The following is an 11,182-nucleotide window of genomic DNA, read 5'->3' as shown; positions in this document are numbered from 1 at the left end:
ATTTCTTCCTATAAAAATAAATAATAATTAAAACTTTGAGTTTAAAGAAGTTTTAGACTAATGGTGGAACTAATTTAGGTTAGCATATCTTGTTCATTAGTATAAACATTATATTAGTGAATGCACATGAGAGCCATTCAAGAATCTTGTAAATTCAATAAAAAAGATTAAAGCTTTTCATCAACAACATCCATCAAAACCATAATGAAAAGTCAAACAATTCTTTACTATAAAAGAAATGAGGTTCCATGAAGGTTGCAATCCATTTTCTATCCTTGATTATAATTTATTTGTATTTGTGACACCAACAAAATGGAGAATCAAGAATTTGTATATTCAACTTAATAGCTATCATTTGTTGTATTACTAAACAAGACATTGTACATGTTAAAACGTCAAAATGACTTAATAGATATAATTTTTTTTAAAAATAACATGTTTTGCTTTGAATAGATGGTGAAATATAACATATTTGATATTACAACCTTGCAAGGAGCTTCCAATGTATAATGATATTATTAGAGATAAGAACTACTTTTGATAGTATTTCAAATATTTTTTTTGAAAGAAATCATGAAGGCCTCAACAATGATTGAATATCATGGTGGTCTTTTTGTCCTAATATAGCATACTATCAATGAATAAAAAGACCTATCAACTTTCTTCAAAGAAAATATATTTCAAAATATGTGGCAATATATTTTGTAGCATCTTAGACTATCTCAACATGTGATTATTTTTCCTTGTAGAACTTATCTCTAAAAAAAAGGATAATATGACAAAAATATATTTTTATTCAAATACTTATCTAAATAATATGAATATATAGAAATATATAAAAATAAATAAATGTGATGATATCTTGTAGTGAAGCCTTTTAAAAGCTTTATAGACACAACTCTGCTTTTATACTTTTAAACATATAATTGATAGGTTGAAAACTTCACTAATAAGTTGGCCACATGTTAAAATTGATAACTTATGGTACAAATTGGACATGTACCAAATATATATAGAAAATTATCTTATAGATTAGACATGTATTTTGCATGTTAGATATGTATTGGAGGTCTTAAAGAATACTGTCTTATAGTTCTTAATTAGGTAGTATATATAGAGGCAAGAATGAGGCCTTCTTTACTCTTGTCAATTTCTTTCTTCCTTCTAATCTAATTTCAATAGTCTCTAATTCTCTTTTCTTTTAGTGATAATTGATCTAGTTCCTTTTAAATTTACATGTTTATTATTATTATTTTTCTAATTTTCTTTGAAAAAAAACTTACTTATTAATTTATATTCCTTAAGTTTTAATCCTTGATATTAATGCAATTTATGATTTTTTATTGGTAAAATTTTTTATTGCTTAGATTTGAGATTTAGAATTAATAGAATTTGAAAATGTTTGAATTTAGAATTTTAAAAAGTATAGATGCTGTCATAAATGATATTTTTAAATAATATATTTTTATTTTTGGATTATTTAATAAGTTTTACACTTTAAAAGAATTACCTCCACAACCAAATGTTTAGTATAAATTTAAATTATATTTATCATAATACAACAATATGATAAGATATACATAAAAATATAAATAAATCTAAAATATTAAATATAATTTAAAATGAATAAATAAATATTTATATTCATTAAAAATATTATTTCATTTTTAATATGGAATAATAAATTTAAAATAAAATTAGTAGAAAAATAATATGCTTAATAAAATATAATAATTTTAAATTTTTATTTTTTTTATATTGTAAGTATAATTTTTATTTTTTTATTATTGGAAATAATTAGAATTTCTATTTTAAAATTGAAGTAGTTCAATTTAAATTTTATTTTTTAAATCAAAAATTTAATGAAGAAATTTAAATCTGTTACATAAAATGATTTGAAAGACATGGAAAAAAAACCATATCTTTATGTTAAAAAATTAATTATACATAAATTAAATTAAAATAATAATCATTTATATAATTATTTTTTTTCTTTCATAAAGAAAGAAGATTATACTTGGAAAAATTGAGATTATAGTATATATTCAAAACAATTACAAGAGATTGATTTGTATAACAATATTATTCTTGTGTTGTATATTAAATATATATTAATTACACTAAGAAATAATTTTAGTAAATTAATCTTATATTTGAGTTTAGAATTTGATTAAGAATAACTAAACTTACAAAGAGAGTGTTAGATATTATTATATATAAAGATTAAAGAAAATATAAAAATTAGATATCTCAAAAAATATTTATTGAAAAACTAATAGTCCATCTTTTTGTTAAAAATAAAAATTTATTATATACTTTAGAATCTTATTTAAGAATATTTTAAAAAAAATCTAATATTGAAGTTAAAATAAAAAATCACCAATATTATATATATATATATATATATATATATATATAAGTGTGAAGAGTAGTCATTTAAATATATATATATATATATATATATATATATATATATATATATATATATAGATCAAATATCTTATTTTAAAGTATAATTAATATGTATATAGCAAATTTAAGAAGAAACCTTTATAAAGTAGTAAAATAGATATATTTTTAAAAAAATTAATAAAAATAGTTACATCATATTCAATGCAAAGCAAGAAGGAAAAAAAATGATCACAAAATGTTTTTATGTCAATTATATAGGAGACTTGGAAAAAATAAGGTGTACTATGAAATACATCTTTATAATAATTGATAGAGTTTTAAGTTTTAAATTTACTTTATACTCTATTTTAGCTATTTTAACTATTAAAAAAGTTATTCAACAATCAGAAACGAAACTTTAAAAGAAACATGATTAAGAAGACTTAGCAATGCATTTGATTAAAAATAAGATTAGACTTTATTATGTTGTGGTAGTCTTATTGCTTTACATCAAATAAAGATTTAAGTTTATCATATCCAAATATATATATATATATATATATATATTAAAGATCTTTACCCCTAAGATGTCATTACTAATAAAAAAGTCTATTCATAATAAATAGGTACAAAATTAAATATAAGAAATATATTGAAAAAATTAATTTTGGGTGAGAGAGAAATTGTGTTTGAGCTTGTTGAATTATAGATGTCCTTAATAGGCTAATTAGAACTAATATGTGGAATATATCTTATTTCTTTTTATATTAATTTATTTAAAAAGAATACTAAATAAAATAAAGATAATCATAAAAAATAAATATGTACTTTTTAAGTTAATATATATTATAATGGTTTTTCTTCCTATATAATTAAGTTATTTTTGTAGAGATCCTAAATAAGATCAAAACAATTATTCTAACATCTCTCTTTTTTAGCAAAGAAGAGAAGAAGATATACTTCTTGTTGCTTGCTTGGAAGGTAATTATAATATTTTTGATGTGCCATTAAAGGTTTCAACAAAAAAAAAAAATGTGACTTATAAACTAAAAATTAAATTTTTATGTTACATAAGCTCTTAGTAAAGAAACTTTATTTTATAATTTTTGTTATTTATATTTGATCAAGAGTTATTTCTATTAAAATATAGATATTATAAAATATTTTTTATGCTTCCAATAAATAATTATAAAAAAATTTTACTATATTTTTTATTTAATTTAAAGAATAGATATCAAAAATATATTTGACATGTAAATTAATTTATATTTATATCTTGTCTATATAATTATATTATATTTATATATTTATAAATATTATATTATATTTATTTTTATATTTGAAATAAAAATTATAATATATTAAATAAATATTTATATAATTTATATTCTAAACTTCAAAATCTAATTTTAAAATATAATATTTTTAAAAAATTATGGATCTTACTTCAACAATTACAAAGGTTATCTCCAATTACTACATAATCTATATACAATAAGATTAAAATTATTTTAAATTAAATTAATTATAAATTTTTATTTATATAAAATTATATCAAAATTAGAATTATTTTTATAAGTTGGATCATAAAAATACAATACCACTTTGCAATCAAACTATATATACGTTCAGCTACTTTTTCAAAACACGTCTAGCTAACACATCATAATATGATGATTATTTTGATACTAAAGAGATTAAATATTTATAATGAGGTTTTTTTTAAAAAAACCTTAAAAAAAATCAATCCTCAAAATTTCATGAAATAAATTTAGAAGTTAGATATTATAACTTTCTTTTCACTAATAAAATTCTACATCAAATAATTTCTTAATTTTTTTAAAATAAGAATAATCCTATATAAAATATTCCAAGTTTTAAGTGAATTAAAAAATTCATTTTTCATTTATGAAAATTATAAATTTAATAATTTTAATTTATTTTGTAGTTGATAAATTAGTCTATAAATAAACATTCTGTATAAGACATCTAAAAAGTAAAAATTATTTCGATTTTTTTTTTTTAAAGGTTATTTGTTCCAATTAGTATTTTTGAATATAATATAAAAAACTTGATATGATCATTTAGTTTTTTTATTATTTTTACCTTATATAACACAATATTTTTTTACTTTCAATAATACTATATAACTTTAACAAGTTCATTCTAAGTATTTCGAAAATATTGTAAAACAAAAAAAACAGTACTACAACTTAATTTTGTTCTGATAAAGACATTTGTATAAGCAATCTTAATTATTATTAAATTTAATTGATTTAAATATTAAATTAATCATATTAGCTTATTATTAGAATTTAAATTTTTATTATTTTTAAAAATATCGAAAAGTACATAAATTAGTAATACTTAAACTTGTAGAATTTGATAAAAACTAAACATTCAAATAGAATTGAAATACGTTTTTTACATTAAATAAATAATAAAAAATTAAATAATCGATTTAACATAATATATTATAAATAAATAACTAACTAGAAAATAATAATTTATATAGTTATATATTGATATTTTCTATGAACTATACATATATTTGTATTGAAAATAATTTTATATTTTTAATTATAAATTGTATATATAATCTAAAATATACATCATGATGTAAAAAAATTAAAATGACAAGCTCATGCAACTTCCTTTTATGCCAAAAATTTCTAAAAATATTATCAAAGAGTACTTAATAAATTCTATTAATCTTGTCAATGACATTCACAATACAAATAAGTCAAATTTGAAAAGATAGTGATGTACTTATTGTCTCAAATATTATATTACGTAATTTAAATACTATAATATTAGACATGTATAAAATTATATTAATGTATATGATAGAATTTTTTTCTATTAAAAAATTATTTTATTTTTTTTAGTTTTTTAATAAATAGTGAAAAAGAATTGTATTATATATTGACATTGAAGTAAGTAAAGAAGTATTTTCAAGACTATTTTATTAAAATTATTTGATTTTTTTCACCAATAATGACTTGATTTTAATGATTGTCATTTTCTAAATAAGTTTTTAGATACCAAAGTATTGCATTCTATATGATATGCAAAGTAATGTCCTCACAAATATAAAAAATATTATCATAGCAAATAATGAATTCAATTAGTTCATAAAGATATATATATATATATATATATAAGGTATTTTACTATAATAAGACAAAGGAAAAATATAAAGCCACTTGAATCAATGTTAAAACAATGATGGTACCAAGTATTTAGAAATACCTGAAAAACATATAACTAATTTACAAAAAGAAAGTTTAAGAGGCTTAAATTAAATAATTTTTTTGTTTTAGTGATACATAATATCTTGCATCAAGAAAAGAAATATAACAGTCAATATTTTTTTTGTCTATAGAAAGCTAAAATTTATAAATTCTTATTAGAAACTTGACAATGTTTAAAACAATTTAAGACAAAAATCTCACTTCTTGAAAATAGAGAAAAAAATGTACTTTTAAATGAATATTGCTAAAAGTACCTTAAATATTGTAAAGATAAAATTACCTTAAATATGTTGCTAATGATCAAAGGATAGTAAAAGAATGAATTAACTTACTAATGTGATATTTAAGGTTTAATGTGGCAGCTAGATTAAGAAGAATCTAGCTTTTAGTTAGATGGATGAAAATAATTATAGATAAAGAGCAATTACAACAAATATAAACACTTCTTATAAGTAAAGGATGTTGGATGAGAGAGGCATCTCATTCCACACTTCTCTTATGTGCAAAATTTTTGATTTCTACATACTTAAGTCTTATTTGTTGTATTTTTTGATAAGTTATGGGCCTACATACTTTTTTCTTTGCCATTCAAGTAAGTTGATGTCATTCTCTAGCGATCGTACTTGTGTGGAATAGATCTTATGGTGTTAGCTGATATTAGGCTTTGTAAGATCTAAATTTGTATTTTGGCATGAAGAAGTGTTATTTTTGACTTAATAAATCTGTAACATTGTTTAATAGATTCTTAATATCTAAAATTATGAGTTTAAGACCTTATAGAAAGATCTTGATAGTATCTTTTTGTATTATTGATATTATTTCACTTATCTTATATATATTATAAAAAAATTGATTTAAATAAATAAGAGATTTGATAGTAAGGTTCTTTGGAGTGCACATACTTATTAAAAGCTTCAAAACTTGATTTAAGAGTGTTTTGAGTGAAAAAGCACTCTATTAATCACAAGAAGGCATTCAAAGATTTTGCTAATATCAAATTGATTTGATAATTTTGAGCACATAGAGACTTCTTTTTTTGATATTTTTTGATAGAGCTCTTTTTACGCTTGGCTTTTAGTAAGGATGAAGGTTTGAGAGTGATTGAAAAGTTTAGAAGAGAAAATTTCTACCAATAGAAGATCAAAACAGAACTTTTGTAGGTATTTTTAGATGTTTGAAATATTGTAGATAAAAGTGAAGAGTCTCTAAGCCTACACATAGATGCTAAAGAAAGGAAGTACTTCAAAAGACATGAAAAGAAGGCTTTTGATATAATTTTTATTGATTTGGATGAAGTCAATTTTTCTCATATTATCTCTTGTAAAGAACCAACAAAAGCATGGAAGACTCTTTACAATATATATGAGAGCAAGAGCTTGTCCAACATTATTTTTATAATGAGAAAATTCTTTACTTGCAAGTTAGAAGAAAGTGAAGATTTCATGGCTCATATCAATAAGGTAAATGCTCTTGCAAATCAACTAGCAATTATTGATAAGCTTTTAATAGAGAATGATATTATCATGGTGTTATTCATGAGCTTTTGTAAGTCCTATAACTACCTCATTATGGAATTGGATTCCATCAAATTGAAGTAACTTACAATAAATAATTTGATGGTAAGACTTACTTATGAAAAACCAAGATGAAAGAAAAAGGATTTCAAAGCAAAGATTTGACTCTTTTTTTAAGAGAAGGCAAGAAGAGCTATTTTAATCAATGTGGTGTCATGATATAAAACGGCTAATAAGTGAAAGGGTGAAGAAAATATCATTATTTTTGAAGTTCTTATTTCAAATATGTTGTAACAAATTATCTTCAAAAAATAGATAATAGTCAAGGAATAGAAAAATTAAAGGTGCTAATATTACCTTTTTGCAAATTAAGCTTCTATTCACTTTGTAGGACCACAAATAAAGAAAAATAAGGTAGATTAGAAAAATAAACAATATAAGCACCTTTGAAAAGAAATTAAGAATAGTTTCCAACAAAAATTCTCTAAAAAAACTAGATATTGATACCTAGAGAGGGCCGGTTATGAACTAGGATTGAAATTAGACCCCAAGGCACAAAATCAAGCTTTGACGATGATTTTGAGGTTCTTTTGAAAATTGGAGGATAGGATCTGAAAGTTGACTTGATAGATTTTCTTTGAATGTTGATTTAATGTGATTTGAGTGTGTATTTATTTTGGATGATTCTAGATTTGTGAAATAAAGTGGGTGATAATTTTTGGAGAATTTTGTAAGTTTGGCAATAGATTTATAAGTGAAATTTTGAGGATTTGTGGGTATATATGTGTTAAATATATGTTGTGAGTTTTAGCTTGATTAGAGGATTTGATCAAGGATTATTGAGGTTTAAGTGGGTTGGAGTCTTGGGAAGTAAAGTTTTAGGTCTAGTGAAGGTTTCTAAGATTTCTTGTAATTTATCAATTGAATTGGAGTGAAAGTTATGTGAGTGGATAATAAATATATTTTTCTATGTATGTAAGAAATTTGAGATCAATTGAATGGTTTAATAAAGAGATATTGAAATTGAAAATTTAACATTCAGATTGAAGAAGGAGACCAACCAACATCCGAGTAAATATTAGGATTGATCTTTTTTTTGTTAGGTTCGATCTTCTTCAAAAAATTTGTACTTATAATTAATTTTATTTTGAAGATGTGTGCAAAATTTGTATTAAAATCAATAGTTCATTCTTTAGTTATTGATGTTTAAATATACTATAGGAATTACTTGGATTATTTAGGATTTGATTAGAGTTTGATTAGAATTTATTTAGGATTTAGTTAAGATTTGATTAGGATTTAGTGAAGATTTATTCAAGATTTGACTAGGATTTGGTTAGGATTTGATTAAGATTTGATTAAGATTTGATTAGAGTTTATTTAAGGTTAATTAGGATTTGGTTAGGATTTGGTTAGGATTTGGTTAGGATTTAGTTAGGATTTAATAAGGATTTGATTAGGATTTAATTAAGGTTTCTATTTTAATATTTTATTAATATTTTTATTTTAGAATATTTTTGAATTCCTATATTATTTCTTTACAATTCCTTTAAAAGGTCTTTAGGAATACTTTGTATTTTTTACATAATTCCTTTGCAATTTTGATTGAATTTGATTTATATTTGATTATACTTATTAATCTTTAATTGTAATTTTTTTAAGAATCTATTGAAGTTTTTAGAATTTATTGTTGTAATTTACCTTTTATCTTCCACAACCAGGTGTCCAATGCGTTCTCTAGCCAAATCCTATATATTACGATAGCAAAAATGTGAAAACTTACTTAATTTGTAAAAAATCATGTTACTTTGCAAAAAATTATTATAAGACAAAAAAAAAGATAAAAAAGTACCAACAATATATATGAGCAATTTGAAAGACGTGATTTTGCATTTATAACAAGTGAAGGCACCTCCATGGCTGCCATATCTAAGTAGATTGTTGATTTGGATACTACCAAGCACATGATTCTATATAAGTGTCCATTTGATACTTATGAAGAAATTTTAGCAACAAATATTTGTATGGAAAACAATGGCATAGTATAAGCCATTGAAATAGGCTTTATTATAGTAGAAATTATTGTGAAAAGATTAATCAAGAAGATTAAATTGAAGAACATCTTGCATGTACTCAAAATCAAAAAAAATAGTATTTTAGTGAGTAAATTAATTTTACATGGTTGTAAGGTGTAATTTGATAAGAATGGATATTTTATGAAGATGTTTTGGTATGCTATGAAGTTAAAGAAAGCCATAGAAGAAGAGTACAAATCATTCATAGATAATAGAACAAAAGAATTGATTCAATTTCTATCAAATTGATCTTAAATTAGTTTTAAGTAGGTGTTTAGAATTAAAAGGAATACAATAGAAAATGTTGTGAGATATAAGACAAGATTAATTTTCAAATATTATTCATAAGTTGTTGGTGTTTATTTCAATAAAATATTTGCTCCCATTGTTGTATTGTGGTTTGGCTATTATATAAAAATAATGTAATTATGTACTTAATATATAATTTACTAAGTAACATGATGAGAGCTATGTTAGTAGATTTTAGTTAGTTATAGAATATAATTTGATTATTACCTTGAGAAGAAGTTATTTAAAAAGATTACTATAGAATTTTTATAACTTTAATTTCTTTTGATAGTGGCTTTTAAGATTTTATTTGGTTAATAGTAACTTCTAAATATTTAGAATCACCTTTGTTAGACATTGGTGACCTTTGGAAACTTATTTTGGTTCTTTTATTTGATGTATACAGCATAAATTATGTAAATCTTATAAGAAAAAGTATTGAAAAAGAATTTTGGTAGCAAAGGGAGTAAGTAAGGCACCAATATTGATGAATGGAGATGAATGATGAAAATCTCCATTCCTATTGGTCAAAAATCATGATGAATAGGCTTTGAGAAGGCCGTCCGAGACCATATTAGAGATTAGGATTAGTTTTTTGGGGCCATTCGAGCTTTGAAGGCTAGGATCAGAAAGTTTAGGTTTTTGGCTATGGTTTTGGTACAAATCTTATATGATTTGGAGTATATATGAAGGAGATATAGGCACTCAAAGTTAAGGTGTTAATTTGGGAGCTACTATCACTTTTTTTGACATAACGCATGCGTACAAGAGGCAATTGAAGATCGGCAATTGCGACTACAAAGCTTACTTTTGTGGCTACACTTTTTGAATACTGCTTGTTAAATTTCAAGTTGGAATGAAGGAGTTATTGAATTTTGAAGTCAGCATATGCAATCTAAGGGTAGTAAGTGATCCGATTTACTAGTGGTTGTATCTTGAGCTATATCTTGAGCAATTTGACAAGGTTTTGGCTCAAAAATTCAGAAAATCTGTAAATTCATGTTAATAAACTTTGAACATAAGTTTGATGATATTTGAGTATTGGATTCTTGAGATCTTAAGAAAATAGTGCTCGGGTGCTTGTAAATTAGGGTTTAGAGCATCTGCTAGGATTTCTTAGATGCCAAAAGATCGGGAGTGAATTTGCAATTGGTATTTTTGTGGTAAAACTTAAGGGTGAATTCTACCTACTCTATAAATTTGAGACACATTAAATGGCTAGATCAAGAGTTATGAATTTTTAAAGTTTGGGATAAGAAAACCCTTCATGGAATAAATATGTTTTGAAGGGATTTTGTTATATTTTGAGTTTTATGCAAATCAAAGGAATTTTGAAAGCTAAGACAAGTTTCATATAAAGGTTTAAGCTAAACTTTCTACAACTAGATATCCATTATATTCCTAGATAGCAAATCACGCCATACGATACCATTGTTGGATTGTGATTTGACTATTATGTAAAAATAATGTATATAAATATTTAATGTATAATTTACTATGCAATGTCATAAGAGTCATATTATTAGATTTTAATTAGTCACGGAATATGATTAGATTATTATTTTGAAGTGGTTGTTTAAAAGGACTATTATTGAGGTTGATTTTATATTGATAATAGTTTCATATATTCAAAGCCATCTTTATTAGACATTGGTGACTC

The sequence above is a fragment of the Physcomitrium patens genome, chromosome 8 (assembly GCF_059467195.1).
Source record: "Physcomitrium patens ecotype Gransden chromosome 8, ASM5946719v1, whole genome shotgun sequence".
Lineage (NCBI taxonomy): Eukaryota > Viridiplantae > Streptophyta > Bryopsida > Funariales > Funariaceae > Physcomitrium > Physcomitrium patens.
Note: the sequence above shows the minus strand (reverse complement) of the source record.